We start from the raw sequence: 26,389 nt of genomic DNA, 5'->3' as shown, positions 1-26,389 counted from the left end.
CTAAAAATAATCCACTCAATTTTTAAATATACATTTTTAAAAATAACATAACAGGCCAAGTGCAGTGGCTAATGCCTGTAATCCCAGCACTTTGGGAGGCCAAGGCAGGAAGACTGCCTGAAGCCAGGAGTTCAAGACCAGCCTAGGCAACATAGTGAGAACCCCATCTCTACAAAAAAATAAAAATATTAGCCAGGCATGGTGGAACATGCCTGTAGTCCCAGCTACTTGGGAGGCTGAGGCAGTAGGATTCCATGAGCCCAGGAGTTTGAGGCTGCAGTGAGCTATGATTGTACCACTGCACTCCATTTGGGCAACAAGATAAGACTCTATCTCAAAATAAAAGATATAATATCCATGCCAAACAATTGTGGAAAAATGTTCTCCATCAGATGAGTGAAATCTATCTTACGAAATTCCCATTAATAGGCAAAATATTGAGGCCTAATCCCCAATGCCCCAATGTTTTAGTATTTGGAGATGGGACTTTTGGAAGGTAATTAGGTTTAAAATGAGATCATGAATGTAGGGCTCCCTTAATGGAACTGGTGTCCTTGTTAGGACAGACACCAGAAAGCTTGCGTCTTTTCTTTTTCAGTATGTGAGGACACAGCAAGAAGGCAGCCATCTGCGAGGCAGGAAGAGAGACCTTACCAGGTTCCTTGTTGCACTACCAGCCTCTAAAGCTGTGAGAAATAAATTCCTCTTGCTTAAGACAATCAGTCTATGGTGTTTTGTTATGGCAGCCCAAGCTGACTCAGATAGCACGGCACATTTTTTATCATAATTTTTCAGATGATAAAACTGAAACACAGAGCAAGATTAAGTGACCGGGGATAGTAATACTTAGGTGAATTAGAACTGGATTTTCTGACTTGTAATCCAATTCTCTCTGTACTGTAACTATTAACTTTGAAAAAGTGCAATTAATTTAAAGCCGTGTTCTGAACATACTAACATCTTTTATAACATTAGTGTCAGGGAACCAAGTTTTGTCACTGCAGAAGATGTACGGAATATCCTCTGTCCCCAAGGGACATCTTGTGATCCACACCCAGAAGCAAACCAGTGGTAAAACAAAACACTTCATCCCAGGGGAGTTAATGAGTCTGATCAATTGCTTCTAACATCTGTACAATCAATATTACAATGAATCCTGACTACAAACCTCACTAGTTCAATCAGTTTCATAAAGGAAAACAGGGAAGTTTCTTCTCTAAACTGCCCTAATCCTCTTGGGACTGGTACTGATGAACAGGGCCAATGAGCACATCAGGCAACACAGCACAATCATTTGCCTTCAAAAGTGATCTACCCTCTTTTCCTAACTCTTCAATATAATATCCCATAATATCCAAGAAGACAATTACACATTTAATGCTTTAAATAACCTGTTAACAGCTCTTTCTTTCAAAACATAGTGGAACTGGGGAAAGGACACTAGAGTGCATCCTTTATTTCTAGACACCTACTCAAGGCTGTAACCACAGAGAAGACTACATCTCTCTTTAGCAGACACTCTCCATTTGTATAATGCCAACTTGAATGAATTTGATGTTAGATTAGAATCACATTTAGCCTCTTGGGTTCTTATGTTATCAGAAGCTATTGTTATACCCGTCATTTTCTGATAATAGAGCAAGATCCTAAGAATTATCCTCTCAACTGTTAGCAAAACAAGAAACGTCCTTATTTCTGTTATATTTTCAACTTACAGATATAAAATCATCATGGATGCCAAGATAACTGGCTTGTATTGAGGTGCCTGTTTTTACAATTGCATTCACTTTCTTCATTATTATCATTATCTTCACTGTTATTATTAAATGCTGTCATTTGGACTTAACACTACTTGTCTGAGAATTGAAAATCTCATTAGGAAATAAAATGGCCTTGGGGAGCAAGGGCCTATAAATCTCTCCCTAAGACCCTTTTCCACACTTAGGGATGGCTATAATTTTCTTTCAGCTTCCTCCCTTTTAAGCAGAAGAGCCTCAAGTCTTTTATCTATCATCACCATTTGTACTTTAAAAGCTGCTACTAGTGTAGCCAGAACATATGCTCTTTCAAAAAATCCAGTTGTTGCAAGATGTGTTCTAAGATCACTGGCTGAACAATCCTTGTTAAGAGCTTTGAGAATGAGAAATCATCTGAAATCAGACCACGTATAGTCATACTACCTATAAACATAGTAGTATTTTTGAGCAAAGATCACATGTATAGAAGTTGGGTTTCATAACTGGCCTTTTACTACACCACTTAATGCCAAAGACCTATCTTTTAGCAGTTTTTTCTCTTTCTTTCTCTTTTGTGTGTTTTGGGAGTGATGAGCAGAGAAAGAAAAACGTTACAAGTGAGAGGGTTTAGAGCTGTAATTGCTCATAGAAGAGAAATAAGAAGGAAAAAAGTTTCCTGATAGAAGTGCCCCATAATTAATTGTTATTGGAGTTGACCAATGGACATCAAAACTCCACTACTTGTCAGTTGGCAATAAGATCTTGAAATTATTGTCAGAACTATTCAGTTGCTTATGAAATAACCATCCTGTGCAGGGCACATGAAACTTAAGATAGTGGAAAAATCACTGTTGTCTTCTCAACATTTATAACAGCAACACTGAATTGAACAAAGTCCTAAAAAGTACATCATATGTGACTATAGGTCTCAGTATTGGATTATAAATATTCAAGTATATTTTGGATTATAAAAAAGTATTAAAGTAAATTAAATAGAATAATTCTAGAAATAAAGGTGACAATTAAATGAAATGAACTAAAACATAGATATATCTGAAGAGATTATTTTGACATTTAACTACATTTCCTTATTAACTTTAACCTTTTAAAAAAATGAGTTACTTTAAAATGTTCATAAAGCATTTGAATGACACCAACGTAATCTTTACAGATTTACACAGATGTCAAGAAGTATTAGTTTTAATCTTTGGAGTATCTGACAGAATTTTCCTGATTAAATGTGAAACCTGGATTTACTATCATGGCAGTAGCATTAAGAGTTTATTTTATTTGCTAAGAACTTATATCCAAGGTAGTTTGACTTTCAATATAATCAAAATCCACTGGGGAAAATGTGTTGACTTAAGACTACGTCATTTTCACCAGGTCAAAAATGCAACATTTTCTCATTATCAGTTTGTAAAACAAAGATTAATGACAGTTGCAAGGATTATTTCTTTATAAGCCTTATATCTTCCTCACTAGAATTACAATAGTGGAGCTCTTTCCTCTATCTAGATCAAGAAATTCCAAAGTTCTTTAGGTGTGGGTATGCACATACATGTGTACATAGATGTGTGTAGAACCATCCATAGTAGTAAAAGAAAATAACAAGATCTCTTTTCATATTTGTCTTTTAAATTTTCAAGTTTTTGTATGTGTTTTCTTAAACATAATATGAAAGTATAGCATAACTTATTCTTGTACATAGTATCCTGGTTTACTAAAATTTGGAAATGTACATATATTGGGGATCCAGGTTTACAAGGAGAGATGAGTTCTAATACCAACTCTGTAAGTTTTAATTCTGTAATTTACTTCCTCAAATGTATCACATGATTTCAAGTTTTGGAGTGATACGTGCTAAATAAACAGGACAGTCTCATTACAATTCACACAGAAACTATCCAGATTTTTTCATTTTACAGTATTTTTGATCAAAATCAAACTAACAGCTTAAAAGTTTACTTTTTACATTTAATAGAAATACTGTAAACAGAGTTCCTTATTGAAGAAGAAGTATCACAAACTTATTTAAAAGATTTTAAAGTGCACATAAATTTTCTTAAAAACCCAATACAAAATGCTTTACATAATCCCCCTAGAAATTTGAAGTTATCTGTGGCTCTATTTGAGAGTCTATTTTTATACTGTTTACAGAAAATTATACAATATTAAGTGAAATTGTTTATAATCAGTCTAAATATGCTATACTTACATTCACTTCTATTTAAAATGTTAAGTCCTATTAAAAAGTTTGTAATAATATAACCACTATAAGAAGTCCCTCTATTCTTAATGAAAATGAACTAAAAGAGCAAACCCATGTTACATTTACAAGACAGCTCTCATGTGAAAATATTAGGAGGTAGATTCTTTTGTTTTGTTCTCAGTGTAGCCCCCTTAAAAATGTGGTGTTGAGAATCACATATAGCCTATTAGTAGTATTAGATTCCTGCCCAGAATAGGAGGAATGCTACTGCTTATAAGGCTCTAAAGGAACCTGCATTTCCATGCACACATCTTATATAAGCCTAACAGTTGCTTTTCTTCATAAATCAATCTATTGTTGCACTTCATAATGAGAAGGCAGATTTACTGCCTTTTACTGCCTTTTCTCACCATCAGAAAGATGCCTATTTGGGTAACAGAACATTTCTCTTCTTCAAGGGTGTTTGGGATTAGGGAGGCAGGGGCAAGAACCTTTAACATCTGCTCCCTTCAAATGAATGACACCTCTAGTTCTCACAGGCTGGACGTTGAAAAGCGAATACTCTAACTTGATAAAATTCTCTAACTTGAAGAAGCACAACACCTAAATACACTGAAGTCACATCTCTAAAACATACATTTGGGATGTAGAGGTTATACTACAAAACTAAAGAACACAGAATTTACACTGTCACTCAAAAGCCCCCAAATCATCATCACAGTCAGAACAATTGGAGTTTAGAATAAAGACATTGGATTCATCTCTTGAATTTTCTCTAGCCTTAAAAACAAATCTAAATTACTGTCTGGTAAGACTTTAATCATTTGAATCTCAATATTATGCAGTAATAACAAAACAGTGTGCAATATAAACTTACATTCTCCTGTTTTTATTTAATTTTTCCCCTTAGGGAGAAATATATAAGAATTACCAACTTTAGATGGAAGGCAAGTGTCAGCATCTAATTCCTAACCATCTGCCTTTTAAAAATATACACTCACACATACTCACCCATTCACTCCAGTTAGGCTTAACATTCTTAACAAGTGAGTAGATCTTGATGGATCTAAACAGAAGTTTCAGTAATCATAGTTCCACTTTTGGAAACAAAGCTATCTACAAACAGGCATCATGACTCCTCCTAGCAAAAGCAGTTAACCATAAATTTAAAACAAATAGACACCATCCAAAACAAATAAATAAATAAACTGGGGCAGGTACTGGATTCAAGAAGAATCTCTATTTTTGAAGAAAACTAAATTACATCTCCTTGTTCATGAATATGTAGTATTGCCCAGTGAGCTAACATTCTTGTTACTTCAGGCTATCTTTTGTCACTTAAGCAATGGTTTCTGACAGTTTTACAGGCTGTTATCCCAAAGACTTCAGTATTTATGGCCTTTATTCACTAGGGCTTTCTACTCTTATCCACTGGTTACTAATCACTAAATAGATTTTTTTTTAAATGGGACTGAAATTAGCTCACAGGATGTCCTTCAACAATGGCAGCTCAGGACAGCACAGGTAAAGGTCTTCTCCTCAGCCTCTTCCTCTCTCTCTTCAATTTTCTCTTCCTACAGGCAAGTTAATGAGGGTCCAGATCCACACTGTTCAATTAGAGCAATAGCACATATGATTTATAGCATTCTTCAGGGATGGTTTGGAATCGTTTCTGAATTGATCCTCAGAAACTCATTCAAGTTTATATAACTCAAGAATGATTTAAAGACCCAACTTGTTTTTAATCTTCATAAAACAAGAGCAATTCCTATGCATGGAATCGTTATTCAGGAATTATTATTCAGTTCTACAAACCTTACTATACACACATGTGCACGTACAATTCAAATATGGATACTTTTAAAACTTCAACACATTTAGTTTATAACCTGCCATTCCAATTTCTTCCTTCCAAGTAAAGGCTGCTCATTACCTTTTATCTACTACATTTAGACACCATAGGTAGAAAATCAAGGAGAAAACACCGACCTTTCTTTTCACTTAATTTCATCTAACTTAAACATCTTCTAAGAGACTGGTTGGTTTTCATCTTATGAACAATATGAAATGTGTAACAGAGTAGATTCTCTTTGCTAACTGGCTGCTGGAAACGAAAGTCAAATTAGTCTGGAAAGTGCTGTTTTCTTATAAACTAAAAATGTGAAAGAAAGCCAGAAATATTGATGTTATTATTTTCATGGTCTTCCTGATGAACTGAGCAAACTGCCTGAGTATGGGCTGGGCAATGGTGGGAGGAAGGGAAGAGACTAGCTTTAAAGAACCACTAAGGCTCCACTTACTGCTCTAAAATATAATTTACTAAATATGACTCTTCCTAGAATAAAAGGAATTTATTAGGATCAGTTTCTGTTTTCTCTGAAATTGTGCTGAAATGATATCTCAAAAGCAAATGTTCCAACAAAGTATTTTAAGCCTTTAGACATTTCCACATTTGGGTAAAAGCAACAATGTTTTAGTGCATCAGAAAAACAATTTTAAATGATTAGCATTCACATACAATTACTATGCATATTTATATGTAATATTAACTATTTGGACATCATGTGATTGCATTTAATTTATAGAGACCCACATGACAAATTCTCCTTGAATGTAGTTCCAGGAAAATTTATTTCTGCTGAAGAATGTGAATGCTTTTTGATATTCCAAATACAAAACTCCACAAATGTCATAGTTTTCTAAAAAAAAAAAAAAAAAAAAATGACAGAACTTTTTGCCCATGTATGAAAAGCACCTAACTCTGAACAAATGCTGTGTTTTTTAAATATTGTAACTATGTATCTTAGATTATATATGCCATGTATATTAACCTGTAAACCAATCCAAATTCCATTCAGTCATGTAACTATCAAACAAGTGAAAATTAAATACATGTACTTGTATAAGAATTTACATAGTTATATTTTTGATTTAATAAAACAATATTTAATATAAATTAAGTGCTAACTAATTTTTACCAAATACCCTAGTGGTTAGATAACAAGGGATATTCTGTTATTTTTCTGGTAAGTTAAATTTTGCAGTGTTTAGTTTTATATTTAAAAATATGTGAATGGAGAAAATCATGTTGGATATATGACTTTTCAACATAAATATGCTATATAATTATAAAAAATGTAAGAACAACATTATTCTGAATGCAGATTCATTTCAGATTAGAAAGTTAATTAGAGTTCTAATCCTTAGCTTCTCTAAGAAAATAAAAGCAATTGTTTAATATGATAATCATGAGTTAAAGAAAAAAACCTTTCTATTTCTTTAACATGCATTTAAAAATTCACTGGTAGATAAAATACTTGCAAATGCTCTGAAGTCGGAGGAGAAAGGTATCTTTTTTCCCACTTTAAATCATTCTGGAGAAAAAATGCTCATTGGGGCTATTTTTAAACTTCTTCCCCATTTTTTTCTTAATTAGATGAATGCATGTTATATGGAAATTAGTCATTTAAAATTGATAAGATTTTCCTGAACTTTTCTATAAATCAAAACCTCCTGTGGCTTTTACTTGTTCAATCCCTCTCCCCCCATTTTTCATTACCTTATATAATATCCAAGAAACTATCTTGCCTATGAAATTACTACTCATAGTAAATAAACTTTACATATAGTTTATCTTTAAAAATTAGAAACACAAAAAGCAAAGAAATTGTCCTCACCTCTTTTAAAAGAAAACAGTATAGCCCTCAGGAAAACAGAAGTGCCCCTAAGTTCATGTGTGTTGGCAAGGAATTGAAGGCTGTTAAGAACTAAGAACGATCCTCTTGAAAAGGAAGAAGTCTCCGTAGGCACCCACATGTATATTTAGATTAGATTGGCAGTTTAAATGACAGCAAACACATGGTCATGACTTCCCAATTGCTCATTCATCTAACACACACACAGGCTAATCAGAAGCAAACATCCACCCCGAACTATTTTAGAAACTAGCTTCTCCCATATGATACTACTGTACGTGTGGTAAGCAGACATTCTTCTAGAGAGATCAGATATCAAATGCTTAAATATCTCTCTTAGTATACCAGGATCTTGAATCACATTAATTTAGAATTCCAGGATGTATTTTAAAGACAGTCTGAAATCGACTTACATCAATTTCTTGCTCTAGCCTACAGGGTTTTATGAAGCACAAAGTAAAGAAATGACTATGTAAAGGTTGCAGGATCTGTTTGTCTTATGGGTATTTTTAACTGTAAGACCTGCCCATCCTATCAGTAATAGCACACACTCCTATTCTGTAAACAGGGCAAAGTCACTACAGAGGATCACATTTTCTTGTGCAAATAAAGGGTGGTAGAGTTAAAAGGTGGAGATACTAAACGTGAACTTTAAGCTCCTATTCATAATTTGAGCTTCAGTCACATTTTCCAGTAAGTTAAAAGAAAAAAAAAAAAGAGAGAAAACACAGATGGCACTGTTTGCTGGCAGCTATCAACTACACCTACAACACTATTGTGTTGTATATATGCATACACATTGAGATTTTTATATATTAAGATGTTAGTGAGGAGCAGAAAACAAATGCAGCTATCAGCTGTTTGAGGGGTACATTATTTTGAATGGCAAACAATTTTAAAATAATTATACTTTACTTTTGACATGAACTTTGCATTTTAATCTCAATGTCAAATATTTTGAAAGGTCTAGATTAGTATGAGGGTGAAAGGAATTGAACACTATAATAATTTGGTGCTCAGGTCCTGAAAACAACAAACCTGGTTTGAATCTCAGTTGCATCGCTTCCTAGCTATGTCACCTTAGCACATAACATCATCTCTCCAGGTCTCAGTTCCTTCATTTCTAACATGGGGAAACATAAGTAATAATTCATGTTGCTAATGTTAGAATATTGACAATGCAAAGCAGTTAGGACAGAGCACTGAATAAATGATGACTAAGTATTAGTCACTATTATCATCAATAGGAATAAATAAAAAATTATGATATTAGAAAGTTACATCTCAGTCCGTCTGGCTTGTTCACTCTCTCCCCCTGTGATAGTCTTCCCTGAAAAACACTTGACACTTCAAGAAATAAGGTAACTTCCTTTAGACTAATCCAAAATTTATTTTCTCTCAAGCTTCTCCTGGAACAGGCAGCTGATATAGTACCTAGTTCAATGCCCAATGTATAAGACCTTTTAGCATGGACTTCTACACAAACAGAATAAACAAAGGTGAGAATTAAAAAGTGATGGTTAAACTAAGTATAAATCATCCATGAGAATTAAAAAGTGATTGTTAATCTAAGTACAAATCATCTATAGGTAAGAACTGCCTGATCAAGTAATATTTGAGAATTCTTAGAAAAAAGAAAGTGGGCTGGGCACGGTGGCTCACGCCTGTAATCCCAGCACTTTGGGAGGTCGAGGTGGGTGGATCGTGAGGTCAGTAGATTGAGACCATCCCGGCCAACATGGTGAAACCCCATCTCTACTAAAATCCAGAAAATTAGCATGTGCCTGTAGTCTCAGCTACTCGGGAGGCTGAGGCAGGGAGAATCACTTGAACCTGGGAGGCGGAGGTTGCAGTGAGCCTGTATGCTAGCCTGGTGATAGAGCAAGACTCTGTCTCAAAAAAAAAAAAAAAAGTGAAACTTGTTTAGGGCATCCCATTGTTTGAGACTGAGAAGTTTTTCCTTCTGGAGAAAAACTGGGCCCCGAGACTCTCAAGAAAATGATCCATTTAAATAAAATACTAATATCATGATCCTGTTCTTGATAGTTCATCTCAATTTTGTAGACTTACACACTTCTGCCAATATGTTAACTGTCTTGGTAGTAAAAAGACAAAACAGATAGATGCTGAATGCTTAATGGCAAAAATATTTGTCCTCTAGTTTTTGCTACTTCATAAAACATTACAAAGGAATTCAGAGGTGGGCCAAAACCTCAAACTTAATTGAAACTCTTTAGTGTTGTCTGACAAATTAAGATTGTGAGTCACCTTTATTATATAGCATCTGCTCATGTGGTATATCATCAATGCCAATTCTTTTTTCTATAAAAACTACAATCACTACACATACACCGTTCTTGCACTCCTAGTGAGAGGTTTTGTTATATACACAAGTAAGCAAGTTTGATGTACTCACATTTCCTAAGAAATAAGAGAACTGTCAATGTTAATGTTATCCAAAAATGTGTTCTTAATGCTCAGTTTGTACCTATCATTAAAATTTAATATAATCTAACACAATTATCATCAATGGGATGCAGGTGTTAGATAATTATATTAGTATCAACACTACAGGCAAATTAAAATTTCTTCCCATGTGATGGAGTTCTGATAAATATCAATTCGTTGGTTTACTGAATGCTGAAGATCAAAAGGCCCTGCATATGGCACTAATAAATCAAATGGAGTCATCAAATCTACAGTCTGTTTTCTTTGGCTAAAACTGCAGTTTTACTTACAGAGACTTATCTACTTCTAAAAATTCTCTGCCAAACCAAATTTGACTCACCAAGTATACAGAAAATATAGCACTCCCCAGCTGCACCCTCCTGGGGCGTCTGAAGTCCAGAGATACTGTTATGTGGTGGTCCAGATTATCTGGTCTTTCCCTCTTCCTTGCCTTTTTTGATCTCATAATTAACCAAAAATTCTTCCAGAAAAGTAAAAAGTTGCCTCTAGACTCAGACTGAAGAGTTACAAAATATTTTTATTTATTAATAAACCCTACTGGCCGGGCGCAGTGGCTCAAGCCTGTAATCCCAGCACTTTGGGAGGCCGAGATGGGTGGATCACGAGGTCAAGAGATCGAGACCATCCTGGTCAACATGGTGAAACCCTGTCTCTACTAAAAATACAAAAAATTAGCTGGGCATGGTGGCGTGTGCCTGTAATCCCAGCTACTCAGGAGGCTGAGGAAGGAGAATTGCCTGAACCCAGGAGGCGGAGGTTGCGGTGAGCCGAGATTGCGCCGTTGCACTCCAGCCTGGGTAACAAGAGCGAAACTCCGACTCAAAAAAAATTTTTTTTTTTAAATAAAAAAAAATAAAATAAACCCTACTATAAGTAAAGGTACTTAATAAAAAATCTAACCTATTAACATACACACTGAAAATAATAAAGGGGTCTACAAAACATTTTCCTGACTCTATTTAAATATCAGTAAGAATTCCTAAAGCTTGAAATTCTACTCAGGTATATATAGTATAATTAGTCACGTTCTGATAAACTGACTGTAAACTTTGTGTGAGAGTAGTAGTATTTGAAAGAGAAGGGGCTAGGGAAAGATAATGTAAGCAGTATCCCAGGAAAAATCCCACTTTCAGTTGATTTGCTTAAGAAGACTACTGTACTCTGATAAACCATCTGCTCCATGATATATTGAATCTTGAAGAAAATACACAAATCAATAGTAGGATTATGGTGTTTTTCACTTTCTTCTTTATAAAACAATTCTGTATCTTTCAGAAATTTTTACAATAATTATGTTTGAAATATATGAATAAAAATAATAAGACGTCTGTTCGTGGTTCAATTGAGAACATCCTAAAGCAATAAGAAATACTTATGTTTCAAAGTCTAAAAGGATTTTAGAAAGACTTAATTTGTCTTAAAATGTTAAAATCTCAGCTGAAAATTTTGGCTGACACCACTCCTACTCCCAGGTCACAATTAAAAATGTCTCCAGATGGTGCCCAATGGGGTGGGGTAGAGGGGACACTACCCTAGGATAATGTTTTCTCAAGAAGTACAAGAGTCTCATATAATCATATGCCACTAAATGACAGGTGATTCCATTTTAATCAAGTTCTAGTCTTAAGACCATTATGAAATGATACTTTTTGTCTGATAAGATCCATTTCAATGGTCTCTCTCTAGCATTGATGCTAAGGCACATTCTAAAGTAAACTAGAATCTCTGCCTTCTGAGACATTTGTGTCTCATCTCTCCTTTTAGTGAAGGGGACCATCACTCCACTCGGGTTCTGCTGAGACAGCCCTGCTGTCCATTAGATTGAAACTGAATTCCCATCCCCAGTGGACACTGCCATTTCTGTATTTCATATACAGAATTTGTAGAGATGTGTGCTATTTGGTTAACAGGGTCCAAAAAGCACCGAATGGAAGTACATACTTTACATAATGTTATCTGAAATGAAAAAAAAGTTTGCAATTAAAGTAAATACAAGAGTGATGTTATCAGTCAGTTTCTGTTTAGGGCAAGTGTATTTCGTGCACAAAATGATGTTTCAAGGAGAGTTTCCAAGGCACAGTATGTTAAAGAGTAAGGAGAAGGGTCATTCATTCAAAACTCTCTCTGGTCCGCAGTCCCAAGCCTACTCCCTTAGAAGCCAATAAACTGAAAATCTAACAAGTTAGACTCTGAATTGTGTGTGGTTTTTCCTTCTATAGCTTTGCTAAAGAAAGATCAACAAGGAGTTGATCTGGCTCCTGTCATCAAGCTTTGTTTGGAGGCCCAAACGCTGGAGTAATGAACATTGCAGAATTCGATAAAGCCTATTGACAGAGCTTTCACCTGCCACAGTCATCACTGGAAGTGACAGACTCCATTCGATGGATGCCCCAAGCTCCTATTCTAAAGATGTGTTGGAATGAGACAGCCAAGTGAGTATGTGACTATGTCAAATATTCTAGACCCAAAAAGTTCCCAGTAAGAAATGCTAACTGCCTTTTATGGCAATTAATATTGGCCACTCTGCTCCTATGGTGAAAACCAGGCTATTTGCTGGATATATATAAAATTCTGAACTAAAACTAGATAATAATAAATTATAGGCATAGTACTAATTTATCCAGATATCCACTACTCTTCAATACAGAAATTATTATTCTAACTATCTTCGTATATTAAGTTGACCTTTCATATCCTTTTCGTATCTGGTAAAATTCTACTATTCTACTTTTTGCTTTGTGTATAAGTTAGCTAAATATCTGTATTAGCCATTTTTCCCTGCGGTCACACTAGCTAAAGATGAAGATGAGGATAGAAAATAGATCTTTCTTACGCTGGATCCTCTATAGCAGGAGTTGGCAGCCTTTTCCTATAAAAGACTGAAGAGTAAATGTTTTAGACTTCACAGGCTGTTCAGTCTCTGTCTCCAGAGCTCCTCAACTCTTGTAGCATGAAAGCAGTCATAGACAGTATGTAAACAAATGGCATAACTGTGTTCAATAAAACTTTATTTACAAAAACAAGCAGGGTGCCAGATTTGGTTCACAGGCTATTTTTGCTGATCCCTCCTCTATGGGTATTTAGTACAGCAATATCACACTTACAGTTACTAGGGATTTGGTGAACTTTGTTAAACCAGATATCTGATTCAGTTTATCCTATTATTGGTTTATATTTGTTTGAAAACACAATTCTGGCTTTTTTGTTTTTGAGGTTGTTGGGGGGAAGCTTAACAACCTCCTTCACTAGCTATGCAGTTTTCCATTCCTTAAGACACTCTGTCCTATGGCAGCTAAACAACTTTATCCTGCAAAACAGCAGTGTTCTGACCTTGTTGTCCAAGTTTCTCAGAGTTACTGTGGAAGATACAACTGATATATTATCCTGAAGAGTGAGTTTTCATGCCAATTATATTGTTGAATGTACACAAATGAATGTCTCATCAATAAAATAAATTACTCTCTACCAGATAGTTCCATTGATACAGCAACATCTTAGAAAAGGCAGTTTGAGAAATGTTACAAACAGAATTCTCAAGCCACTACAGGAAGGCTATCTAAAGGTTACTCATTTAGCAAATCAATTCATTGTTTCAAAAATTCAGATATTTTATATGGATAGGTTTTAAATATCTGGAAGTTCCAGTTCTATAAACAGAAATACAGGATTGGCTCACTCAGAGGGGTGGCGGGGGGGTGGGGGTGGGGGGGTTAATATCACAATTGCCCCCAAAAAATACCTAACCAAATGAAACAAATACATGTGCTTTATGGTCAAATTGATGTTTTAAGAGGATCAGCCAGAAGACATTTTCAACTAGAAGAAATTTTCCACACTAGAATCTGTAACCAGATTGATTCCTGTATAGACCGCAAAGCAAAAAGGGAGATCAAGTATTGAATGAGTTAGAAAATTTGTACTTGATTGCTTCTTTTGAACACTTATTCTAATAAACAACAAAACTAAACCATCAGCTAAAAAGTAAAATCAAAGGTTGAAGATATTTGAAGAAGGCAGTAGAATTTGTCCTTCGTTTATAAAGAAAGGACAGTGAGACCCTGTCAGGAAAAGGAAGGAAAGGGAAAGGAAAAGAAAAAAGGAAGGAAAGGAAAACCACTTTAAATCGGCCAACTATATTTAAATAAAGTTGCATTTTAAAAGTCACATTGACATATACTGACAATTGCTCATTAAATTTTTTTTCTTATTTTGTCCAGTAAGGCAACTTGATTCAGCTCCTATATTTTAAAAGGTTAAAATGTAATTAAGTTATGTATACTTTGAGGCATTGTGTAGTACATTTGGCCCATCAGATTATTATGGAAGTTCCTAAAATGGAAATGTTATGAGAAGCAACCAAGGGAAGTTAATGATGAGTCTGGCAGCAATCTTTCCAACGAACCACAGATAAAACATGAAACATTAGCCAAAGAAAACAGTAGTAGATTTGATAGTGTTACATTAAGAAGGATATAAATTAGAAAAATATGTTGAGATATTTGGAGGAAAAAAGTGGTAAGTTTAAGTAGAGAACTTAAAAGTAGGATATTAATTTTCCCTAAGATTGTAAATATAGTTAGGGCTTTAAAATCAAAACTTAAAACTGTGTTACACAGACTTAGATCTACTAACTGAAAAACAGAAAATAACATTAATGTAAAATGAAAATTGTATAAACGTCAGATAAAAACACTGATCCTAAAATAATTATAAATTCCTCTGTGTGAAACATCAGCAAATGTTGTACATACAAAAATTACATGTTCTTGAATGCGTGCTACGTATCTAGAAATGTCTTAGCACACTGGAAAAACAGTGCTAATCAGCCCTGAAATGATTCCTGACTTTAAAGACAATGGAGAATATTTTATAATTTAAACTTTGACTGCCTCTGCATTTCACGTATACCAAGAACTCTGGCAAATTGACTGACACACTTCAAATATGAAAATCACAATGTCTCTAAAATACTTACATAATAGGGAGCATTAAAGTTTCTTTTTTAAAAGCTGAATTAGGAGTACAAATTAACATTTGGAGAAACAATTTCCTTTCTATAATAGTAAGAGAAATTAGGTATTTTACAGATTAAAAATTGAGGTGTGCTAGGAATGGTGGTGCAAGCCTGTAATCCCAGCTACTCGGGGAAATCTCATCTCATTTTTTAAAAAAGGTTAAATAAGTAAGCAAATCGGGGTGTAATTTACATGCTTGCATATAGTAAAGTGCACAATCTAGGTGTACAGCTCAATTAATTTTACATATTTATACACCCATGTAACTACCACCAGATCAAGATGTAAAACAGTTCACCTGTTGACAATTTTGGACAACGGTTTGCTAGGTGATGATGCTGGATTTCTTGCTTGGTCCTAACAACTCTCCTGGGGAATTGGGTAGAGAAAGTTTTTAAGGCAAATCAACTGACATCAATCAATCATTTTGTAGGAATAAAACCACATCTAGGTGACTGATGATCTGCGTTTAGAAAATCCTTGCTCATTTCTAGGAAAGGGAAAAGCAGAGAGAAAAAGAAGAAAAGGAGGCGGAACAGGTGCCCGCAGATAGTGATCAACAAGGTAAGTAAGATACGGTAAACAAGGTCCTAACCTGGGGAAAACTGTATTCATTCTTCCCACATTTATTTTTCAAGGAAGGTGGATAGTATGAGGAAATTATTACTGTAAGACATGAAACCAGAAGGCCCTCAAGCTAGATCTAATGAACAACATAAAGTGAGCCTGGGGGAATCAAAGAGCTGCCTGAAACACAGGGAATCATCATCCCATCTCGACTCTCCATCTATTTATTTACTGAGTGTTTTTCATGAGAAAATATCAGCCTATATTTATCTGTTTCTGATCCACTTTCCATATTTACCTCTCGTAAATCTAATCTTACATTATTGCATTTAACATTACGTTTATCAACTACCACGTTTTTCCTCAAACAAGACAGGTTTTAAAAATATACAATTCCTGTCACTAGGAAATGTGTTTCTCTAAAGCTCTAGTAGAAGGAAGATATGTATATGATAAATGTCCAACTAACAAGCAGAAATTATGCAAATTTATGAAAGTTAAGATTTTAGTATTTATCTATTATTTCTCTAATTGTATTTTACTATTTTAATATACTAAAGCCCAGATGCTACGTAAGGTTAAAGACAGAAAACAAAAAGACAAAACTATATGGAAGCCAATAGGTGATCTAAGGAGGGGTGTATCACTGGTGGCTTACTACAAGAATCCACATACCTTACAGGTAAGCGGGAACTTCCCAGGGAAAATATCCTTCAGTTTGCTTATCCTAGGCCTCCTGAGCTCCCTGAGTTACCAGGAAGCCAAATCTGTTAATCAGAACACTGTAAGAAACTTCTAAGAGCACTGCTTCCAAAATAAAGATAATTACTATGTCTCTTGCCAATCTCACTTCCTCAAACCATGCCTTGTAAGAAACTTCAGTGTCCAGAGACTGCCCTCTGAACTATATTTCAATTTTGTCAGCATCTTTAAAGTGTGCCACCAAACCTAAGATCCAGATGCAGTCTGACAAAAGGTGACAGAACTGTAATTTAATGACTGACACACAATTTTTCTATTAATACAGTCTTAGATTAAACTAGCTTATACAGAGCTGACAATCTACTAAAATCTCCAAGATCCTCCTCCTCTCCATATAAACTGTCTCTAAGGCCCACCTCCCTTTTCCTTTACTAATCAAAATAATTACTTAATTTTAAATGAAGAAATTTATATTTGTTAAATTTCCCTTTCTTGGGTTTACCCTAGCATTTCTACTTGATGAGAATTTTTTCTTGTAATTCTGGGGTTAGGTGGAATACATTATCCCTCCCAGCTTTGGGTTACTGGTGAACATAGCTTCCATATCTTTAACTCACAGTAAACATAGCAAATAGGAAGGGGCAAAAGGCAAAGCCCTGTAACACTCTACAAGAGATCTCTTTATAGGCTGACATGGACTCTTCAAATACATTTGTAGAGTGAGAACAAATCCATTCATCTCAAGAATCACCAGGTCTGCATGTCTCCTCTACCTTATCTTAAGGTATCATCAAAAGACTGATGACCTGTAATCCAGCAGTTTGGAAGGCCGAGGCAGCTGGACCAGCTGAGGTCAGGAGTTCAAGACCAGCCTGACCAACATGGTGGAACCCCGTCTCTACTAAAAATACAAAACTACCTGGGCATGGTGACATATGCCTGTTATCCCAGCTACTTGAGAGGCTGAGGCAGGAGAATTGATTGAACCCAGGAGGCAGAGATTGCAGTGAGCCAAGATCATACCAGTGCACTCCATGGAGCCTGGGCAACAAGAGTGAAATTCCATCTCAAAAAAAAAAAAAAAAAAAAAGGCTTATGAGCCATTGCATTCTCTAGTCAACCTTATAAAAAATAAAGAAATTAGAATTGTTAGGATAATATCACGTAGAACCTAGTGACAACCACAGTCTTTTCCAAATGCTCCTTAGCTACATATTCCAAATTCAGTCCCAGGGTTTTTTGGGAAACACTGTAGGACTTACCAATCGGCAGTTTCTGGAATGTGAGGATTTGTCAGGACTACTCACAGAAGATTGTGTTCATTTTATCACTGGATGTTGATTGTTGCATTTCCAAGGCTAAATGTTCATATTACTCACTTATAACACTATCTTTAACTGTAGCATTATATCATCTACAGCAGACCTTGCTATAAAGATTTCCCCTTGATTTCAAAAATATTCAATGATATAATTAAATATAGGTCTGAATGTTTTAGGTGCCATGCTATGAAAAGGTCAGTGACTGAAGACTGTAAATATGTGCAATGCCTGTCTTCTTCTTTACTCCAACAGCTATGCCTCACATAACTACTTTTTATTGCATGACAGAAGTAACGCTAGTTGACAGAGGAAAACGTCATCATTGGACCTTTTTTCAATTATGTAGTAATTAGTCATGCATTTTTTTTAAAGCGCCAATCTAGTAAGAACAGGTAAAAATAGTTTAAGAGCAAAGAAAATTAGAGTAACAAGAAAAACTGGTAACTGTAACTTGAGATCTACTTATAACTAGCATTATCATTTTTAAAACATATATAATAAATTGGTTCTGATTATTTGATATTTTTCTTAAAAGTATTTCATCATTAATGAGTTATCATTCCTATAAGCCTTCATATCTAAAAAAGATTTACAGTCATTTTAATTATCCTTCACAACAACTCTATCAAATCATTCAATGCCACCATCCCTGATTCTGATTCTTTCCAGATGAGGAAAATGACTTATAACCAGTTTATAGAATTTTCACCTGTACAACACAGCAAGGATCTGGCTGGATTCCCATATAGGCTTCTGGCTGAGAGACCAAACACCGACACCCAAAGCAAAAGGTCCAGGGTTGGGGGAGTGTTGGGGGACAGGTACCTCCTCCAGAATTAGAATCAAGGTTTCAGGTATTTGCCATCTATGGAGGCAGGGAGGCAGAGCAGATTTTCCCATCTGAACACAAAATAAGACACTAGCTATGCAAAAAGAAGATGAAGCATATCTTTAAGAAACCCAGCTATGATTCTTCCTACCTAGACACTGAGAATTAACAGTTTAAGGCTACTATAGTGTCTTAGTTCTGGGTGGAAAGAAGGGGAATTAAGGGATGGTGATAAGGTAACTTAACTCAATATTCCTAAAAAGTAAATTTGGGGTCCAAAAAGAAGACACCAAGTCTGGGTGTACAAACTTTACTATCTGGAAGCAAGGACTGATCTACTCAGAATATGGAACTAGTTGTAACTTCTACCACAGAGATACCACCTTTGTTGGGGGTTATCTTCAGTCACAAACTGTTAGACACTGGCTGTAAGATACACCTTGTAACAAACATGGAACGTATTTTTAAACTCCTTCTCAGAAAAAGTAAGACAATAAGGAATAAAAGGTTAGGGGAAAGAGTTGAGAGAAATAAGGCTGCCACAAAAGAATGACATGCCAGTAAACAGGAAATCTTGGTTTATTTCAATTATTTTAAACAGGCCTATTAAAAAAGCTGTGAGGCCCCCCTCCCACTTCCTTTTTGGTAGAGGGAGGTGTGGGAAGAGGTTTCTGTCCAAGGTGACCCATGTGAGAGAATGGCAGGTGAAAGAAAAGTCCCACAAGAGTAAGGAAAGGCCCTAATGTCCCCTATGTTCAACGGTCACCACCTGTGAAGCTAACAGTCAGAGGATCTAACCCAGGGTGTCTCCCAAGGCAACAGATGGATCAATGAATTAGTCACTGCCCTTCCCAGGATGCAAGGCATAAAGCACTTTGGAGGGAAGGTGGTTAAGCACTGCATCCTGCTGAAACAAACCTGACATCGCTTAATCTTCTCCCCTGGCCTCCAACTCCATACTGGATATTTCAATGGATAACAACTTGAAAGCTCCATGTGGACTTCTCTTTCATTATTATTATTTCAAACTCTAAATGTTATCTACTTAAGGATCTTACTTTGGCTTCATGCCCTGGCAGAAGGCAAGATTTTTAGCTAATAAGGGCCTGGAGGCTTTACAAGACCACAGGAGTTTTCAAAAATATTCGTACATATTCATAATAGTCAAATTAATAGATCTGATGCCAGATGTAAAGCTGCATTTTATGTGAAGCTTTAAAAGGTACTAATGGGGTAACTTTTAAGGCTACTTTAAAACATGCAGCTATGAATCTAATGCAAAACTGTGTTTCCCTTTCATGTTGGCTATGTGTTCACTGCTCTGTAATAAACTCATCAGAAAAAACTTGGCATCTTTCTCCCCTGGATAGATATCTGGTATTCAGGAAAGAAATTTAGGTCAAACACCTTTTAATTGTCCTTTCTGAAATAATTAAAAGCTTTTCCTTTGACTTAGTGACATGGTTCACAACCACATACAATAAAAGCAAAATAAATCTTTCCTGTGTGGTACATTACATGCCCTAGGATAGCTTAAAACATGTCAGCCAAGTCTGCACTTTTGTAGGCTTTAAGCTGTTGAAGAGCCAACAAAAGTACTGAAGGCAGAGCATCAGGTAAACAGGATGAAGGAAAACCATGGGTAACAACTATACTGTAGAATTTTCTGAATGCAGGACCCCTTTGTTCATGACAGCATAGGCTTGTTGTTGGAGAAAGCAGAATCCCTATCTTTAAAATTTTCAGTTCTAATCAGGAGACAAGATGAAGCATAAAGGCAAAAGTTAACTAATACATACGAATACAACCTCTATAATGGCAATTATAGTTTCATGAACAGAAACTATCAAATAAAAGAATAAAATGCTTACTATAGACCATCATTTAAAAAAAATTTTTAAGCTAAAGTCATCTCTTTTAACATCTTGTGAGAAGAACTTAAAACTTTGAGAACTCTTTTACTCATATAGTCCCTCTAACAGTATGTGAAGTAAGGCATGGAAAGAAGGAAGGAGAGAGGAAGGAAAGAAACTAATTTAGAAATATTCAAATTCTATTAGAATTTACAGACTTTCAACTATGTGCCAGGTACTTTTTACTACCCTTTGATTCACACAACAATTTTGTGTGATATTATTCACGTATCAGAGATTATAAAATTAAGATTCAAAGTTGCCAATAAGAATTTGCCCCAGATCACAGAGCTAGTTCAACAGTTAGACCCGGGGCCCTTTCCCAGGTCTCAAGATTCTTTCTGGGGTGCTACTTATTCAATTGGTTTATAAAACACAGTTTATGTTCCTCACCAAAATAAGGACAATCTGTTTTCCTGAGCCCAAAGTTCTATGGTTCCAAGCAGATTCCTGCATCACCCAGCATATATTTACAGGAGCACATAAGTTCTGAAGGGAAATGGTGGGCACTGATGCCATCAAAGCTGACAGAACCTACAAACTCATCTAGAAAGATATGCATGTAGCAGGTGGGGTATGTCTAACATTGTCTTTGATAAAATGGAATAGTGGAAGAAGCAAAAGGCAAAAGGGTGTTGTTGCTGGAGTAAGGCTTATCCTAAGTCAAAGGTCAAGCAAAAGGGAACCACAATCCAAGGTGAAGCACAATCAAGATTTCTGGACACTGAGATCTGTCAGGGGAAAGATGCTAGTACTAGTTAAAGGCACACACATACACACACTGTAAGCATTTTACTTTAACTGAAAATTTATAAATATACAATAATCAACCAATCTTTTGATATAGAATCATGGAGTTTGCAGTAGGGTCTGAAAAAGCTTTCTTACATAAATCACATTTGATGCATTATCTATTGATGAGCAAGAAACCAAAGGCTTGTATAGCTGTTAGAATCCAAGAGTCCTAGAGTCTCATAACTTTTTTCTGCCGCGGTGTTTTGTACCTTATTTGAAAGTATATATATATTTTTAAGGGATTACCCTTCAGTTTTTAACTCAGTTTTCACAGAAATAATTGCTTTTTGTATACTATTGGTTTATAAAACATTTAATTAACTAACATAATTAGAAAAACAACTGATACATGGAACAACTATGTTGGCTTCTCAGTGAGTGTAATATTCAACTTTTGGGAGAAGAAGTATACCGTATAAGCTACAACCCACCAGCAATGGGCAACAGTGAACATGTTTTACAGGGAGATGGAGAGAAGTGTGATCAGTGCAGACTCACAACCACTGCTTCTTTTGACTGCAGAACATGTAGGGCCCTATAAAAGCTGGGTAGAAGGGCAGCTCTGCAGGACCCATCAGCAAATTACAACTTAGGGGACCTCCAGAAGTGAATACAGGAGGGAGCCCATCAATTTATATTTACCTAAGTTTTAGGATATCTGAATAAGGTTTCAAAGTACATGTGCCAAGGTTACATCTTTCCTTAAGAGAAGATGGCTGTGATAACATCTTCCTTTCTAAAATGTTGACTGCTGTCTTTAGAGTTCATTTTTTATCTTAATAATCTCAACCTCCCACAGTGATAAATTATATTTGGGTATAATTTTTGTCTTATAGATGTAATGAGGACTCTTTTAAAACCACTCTTAGAAATGCTACAGTATAGCCCATGACTATAAATTTATATAATATATATATTTCAGAAGACAAGTGCCAACAAAGACACAACTAAGACCCTAATTTTTCGGGGGAACTAACTTCATCTTCCACACCTTGTTTCCCTAACTATGCTACTCTTCAATATAACTCTTTTTCACAATACTTGACCCTTGTAGTTAGGAATGTGTATCTTTTGCATTTTTTCATTCATTATTCTGTATATACAATGAATGTTTTTAATTTTTATTTAATTTTTATTTTTAGATAGGGTCTCAACCAGGTTGGAGTGTAGTGGTACAAGGAAAGCTCACTGCAGTCTTGAACTCCTGGGCTCAAGCGATCCCTCACTTCAGCCTCTCAAGCAGCTGCTGTGTATTTTTAATTTTTTTAGAGTGTCTCCCTTTGTTGTCCAGGCTGGTCTCAAACTCCTGGCTTCAAGCAGTTCTCCTGTCTCAGCTTCCCAATGTGTTGGGATTACAGGTATGAGTCACTGTGTCTGGCTACAATAAACATTTAATTATATCGTTGTAGTTACTTAGATGTGATGGTTTAATAAGTACTTATCAGCCAAATTAAGCTTATTAATTTAAATCTATCATCTTGACAATTCTGCAACCTGAGAAAACCGAAGTGGGGAGTGGGGAAAAGCAAGTCCCTTTTACACAGTATACAAGTGGCATTTTACCCGTTCCAATAATTTCAAGAGCACTGTAAACATTAGAGGGAATATAATCATATTTCATGATCACAAAGACAGCAAAAACAAGGTGGCCATATAACTTTCACGTTATCATGCCTCTGCACAGTCCCTATAGGAAACAGGGAGGCAGAAATTTCTTTCACTGCAACATCCTGTTATTGAAATTTCTCTGAAAACTATTTGCTTTTTTAAAATAGAGAAGCAAATGTTTCGGGATTTTAGGCTCTGACATCCCTCTGCTGTCTCAATAAAAGATTAGTTTGTGGTCCCTGCCTCCCCTGTGTTGTTTTTGTGGTTTAATACCCTTCATGGTGAAATCAGTTTTTAAAAAAATCTTTTGTTTTTCTGTGGGAGTTTTCAAGAGCTACACACTCCTTGACTGGCTTATGTACTCCAACACAAAGGCAAGGGACTGTGAGGGCAGGTAAGAGTGAAATCCAATTTATGCAACTTGCTTACTGTGCCTCCAATTTATCCTGGGATTTTGTTATATAAACTTATCTGCACAAGGGTGACTTACACCCTGTACTGTGTACTTCTGAGAGGGCCAAGACTTGTCTTATTTACATAGGGTGTTCCCTCACTCATTTGACCTGTCTACTCCACCTTCATGAAGAGGACAGACCAAAAATCCCATCTCCAGATCACACAGACATATTTATAGTTAAGACTCCTCAACTAGACATGCATCAATTACTTAACCTGCTGTTAAGTACTTATTATAGTTAAGGGGAGTCTTAACTATAAATACATACACATATATTAACACATCTTAGCACTATTTAACTCAGTATTTGTTGAGTGCTAATTAAGTGCCAGGGACCATGCAAAGAGCGTTAACATTAGAAAATTAAGAGACAGGTTCTGCCCTCAAAATAGTCCACTGGTCAGGAGAAAAACACTTTAATATGAGAGATAAACAATCATCATCAAAGTATACATAAACTGCATAAATGGTAGATGCACAAAGGAGAAAGGGGTTAGTTGGGGTGTGGCAGATTATTTAGAAAAGCTTCAAAGAATAAGTGAAAGTTAACCAGGTCATAAAGGACTAAGGGTATTACACCAGGACATAAAACAGCATGGTATAATCAAGGAATCATGGATTGCTAATATTTTAGGATGATTAAAGCATAGGGGAGAGGAAAGAAAGATAAGGATGAAAAGGTCAAACTGGAGAAGGCTTAAAAGCAATACTTAAAAAATAATTTGAGGAATTTGACACTGTTGGAGGCTGATAGGGAACCAAACTCATTCTTTTGAAAACAAATGGAAAGAATCAAGCACTATGTTTTACTTTTCTATACAAACTACTGCTGGTTTGGTGGGGAGGTGGCGGTGGGGGTAGAAAAGGGTCAGTTTCTCTTTATAGGTGAACTCTGACTAATAAATGAAGAATGATGGAACAAAAATGACAACATCTCCCAATCCATAATCAATTAATGCTTACAGCAATGAGCATCAATGGTTGCTAACATTAAAAAAAAGAGATAACCTTACCTTATAGGCCTTCTAATAAAAGAATATAACCTTCCCATGAGATGATCTGGCCCAGAAAAACAAAACTAAAAAAACTAACAAGACTCTGACCATGATTCTGACTACTGACTTACAGAAAAGACACCATGAAGATACTGTCAACAAAATCTAAAACGAGAAATTCTATGACAACCTAGTTTTTTCCCTCCTGCATCTTTATATGAAAAAAGAGAGATAATGGAGAACCTATAAAGAAACTTAATAGATGCTTTTACAAATTACAAGATGTGAACTTTATTTAGATTTCAATTCTAACAAAATATAAAGAGAAAACATGATGTTTTGATTCCATTGGAAATTTCTCCAGTGGCTAGATATTTGATGATATTAAGACTTAATAATTACTTTAGATGTGATCATGGTATTTAGTTTTTTTTTTCCCTTTTTGAGACACGGTTTTGCTCTGTCGCCAGGCTGGAGTGCAGTGGTGCAGTCTCGGCTCTCTGCAACCTCTACCTCCCAGGTTCAAGTGATTCTCCTGCTTCAGCCTCCCGAGTGGCTGGGGCGACATCACTGAGCGCAGCTAATTTTTGTATTTTCAGTAGAGACGGGGTTTCATCATCTTGGCCAGGATGCTCTTGATCTCCTGACCTCATGATCCGCCTGCCTCGGCCTCCTGAGGCAGTGCTGGGGTTACAGGCATGAGCCACCACGCCCAGCCTTGTTCTTTTTTTTTTAAGTCCTTATCGTTTAGAGATTCATATTGAAATATCTATAAATGAAATAATATATTTTGGATCTCATTAAAAATCATACCAGGCTAGAAGATGGCATTACACATGAAACAAAATTGACCATCCATTAATAATTGTTGAAGCTGAGTGACAGTCAATGAAGGGTTCATTATACTATTTTGTTTATTTCATGTATACTTGAAAGTCTTCATAATGAAGGATTATAAGAAAAAAACATGTTAAAGAGAATTTGGTACTTACTCCATACAAGTGCTGCAGTTTTGAAACTATGAAACAATTAAAATGCCAACTGTAAAGATAGTATTTTGAAAATGACCCATAACATCATCATCTTAACTAGCTGATTTATCTCCTTTTGCATATTTTCTTCTAGAATTTGTATTTTAGAAAGTTTTGTAGAGAAGAACCTGAGAAAGGAAAGAGACAGGAGATAGGAAGAACAACTCAAAAGTCTCCAATCTCAACTGAGTTAAATTGATGAGAATCCAAACCAAGTGCTGAATAGAAGCAGGAGGAGAAAAAGGGAGATTCACAGATATTTTTGGAGCAAACCTGATAAGGAATCATAACCAAATAAAATGAGATCTGAGGGAAAAAAATAATTTTCACAGCACCAAAATCACTACCTGAAATTATAGATTTCCTCTTACTTGAAGGTAAAGCTCTGCTCCTATCTTACGCATTGTATTATCCCCAGTGCCCAATAACCCATAATAGACACTTATTATTTTTAAAAATATATATGCTTAATAACTGATATTTCTAATTTAGGTTAATAAAAATAGATGGAATATATATTTACCCAATTAGAAAACACAGGAAGGTGTTTTGAAATAATGGGTACAGCTAAATCAGTTAGGAAGTGTGCCCACCTGCTAGTAATATATACATGAGCTAACATAAAGTTTAGTTTTTTCCATTACATCAGAAATCCAGTATGATAGACAGGATCAGTATGGCAATATAAAGAATCAGGAATCCAGTCCCTTCCTGTCTTTGTGCTCCTCCATACTCTGCATATGCTTCTAACAATGTGGCAGCTAGAGCACCAGCCATCACTTCCAAGTTCCAGGCAAGAAGCAGAAGAGGGAAAGACAAAATGGTACATGCCAGCTGAGTCAGCTTCTTTTAAAGAGCGTCCTGTAATTCCCATCTAATAACTTCCATTTACACCTCCATTAGCCAGATTCAATCACAGAATAATATCTAATTGCAAGGAAAGCTGGGGAACTTTTTTTTAAGGCATATTAGTGCCTTAATAAAATAAAAATTCTGTTAGTAAGAAGAAGAGGGTAATGATATTGAATAACCAGCAATGTCTG

General features: G+C 35.6%; 1 protein-coding gene and 2 long non-coding RNA genes across 6 annotated transcripts in view; 1 reads left to right on the top strand and 2 right to left on the bottom strand.

The window, feature by feature from the left end:
• MLLT3 (MLLT3 super elongation complex subunit) overlaps nt 1–26,389 on the bottom strand; it is a 269,552-nt gene that overhangs the window by 34,056 nt on the left and 209,107 nt on the right. The gene's annotated exons all lie outside the window — the stretch shown is intronic.
• On the top strand, nt 1,397–12,121 carry LOC116566099. The gene is made up of 3 exons (XR_004275730.1): nt 1,397–1,480; nt 8,464–8,469; nt 12,111–12,121. It is a non-coding gene; the product is annotated as an uncharacterized LOC116566099 (long non-coding RNA).
• LOC116566100 lies at nt 5,413–9,377 on the bottom strand. The gene is made up of 2 exons (XR_004275731.1): nt 7,626–9,377; nt 5,413–5,555 (listed from the first exon to the last, which is right to left on the bottom strand). It is a non-coding gene; the product is annotated as an uncharacterized LOC116566100 (long non-coding RNA).

The sequence above is a fragment of the Sapajus apella genome, unplaced genomic scaffold (assembly GCF_009761245.1).
Source record: "Sapajus apella isolate SASKATOON/1434 unplaced genomic scaffold, GSC_monkey_1.0 scaffold42, whole genome shotgun sequence".
Classification (NCBI taxonomy): Eukaryota; Metazoa; Chordata; class Mammalia; order Primates; family Cebidae; genus Sapajus; species Sapajus apella.
Note: the sequence above shows the minus strand (reverse complement) of the source record. Positions and strands in the feature narration are given on the sequence as shown.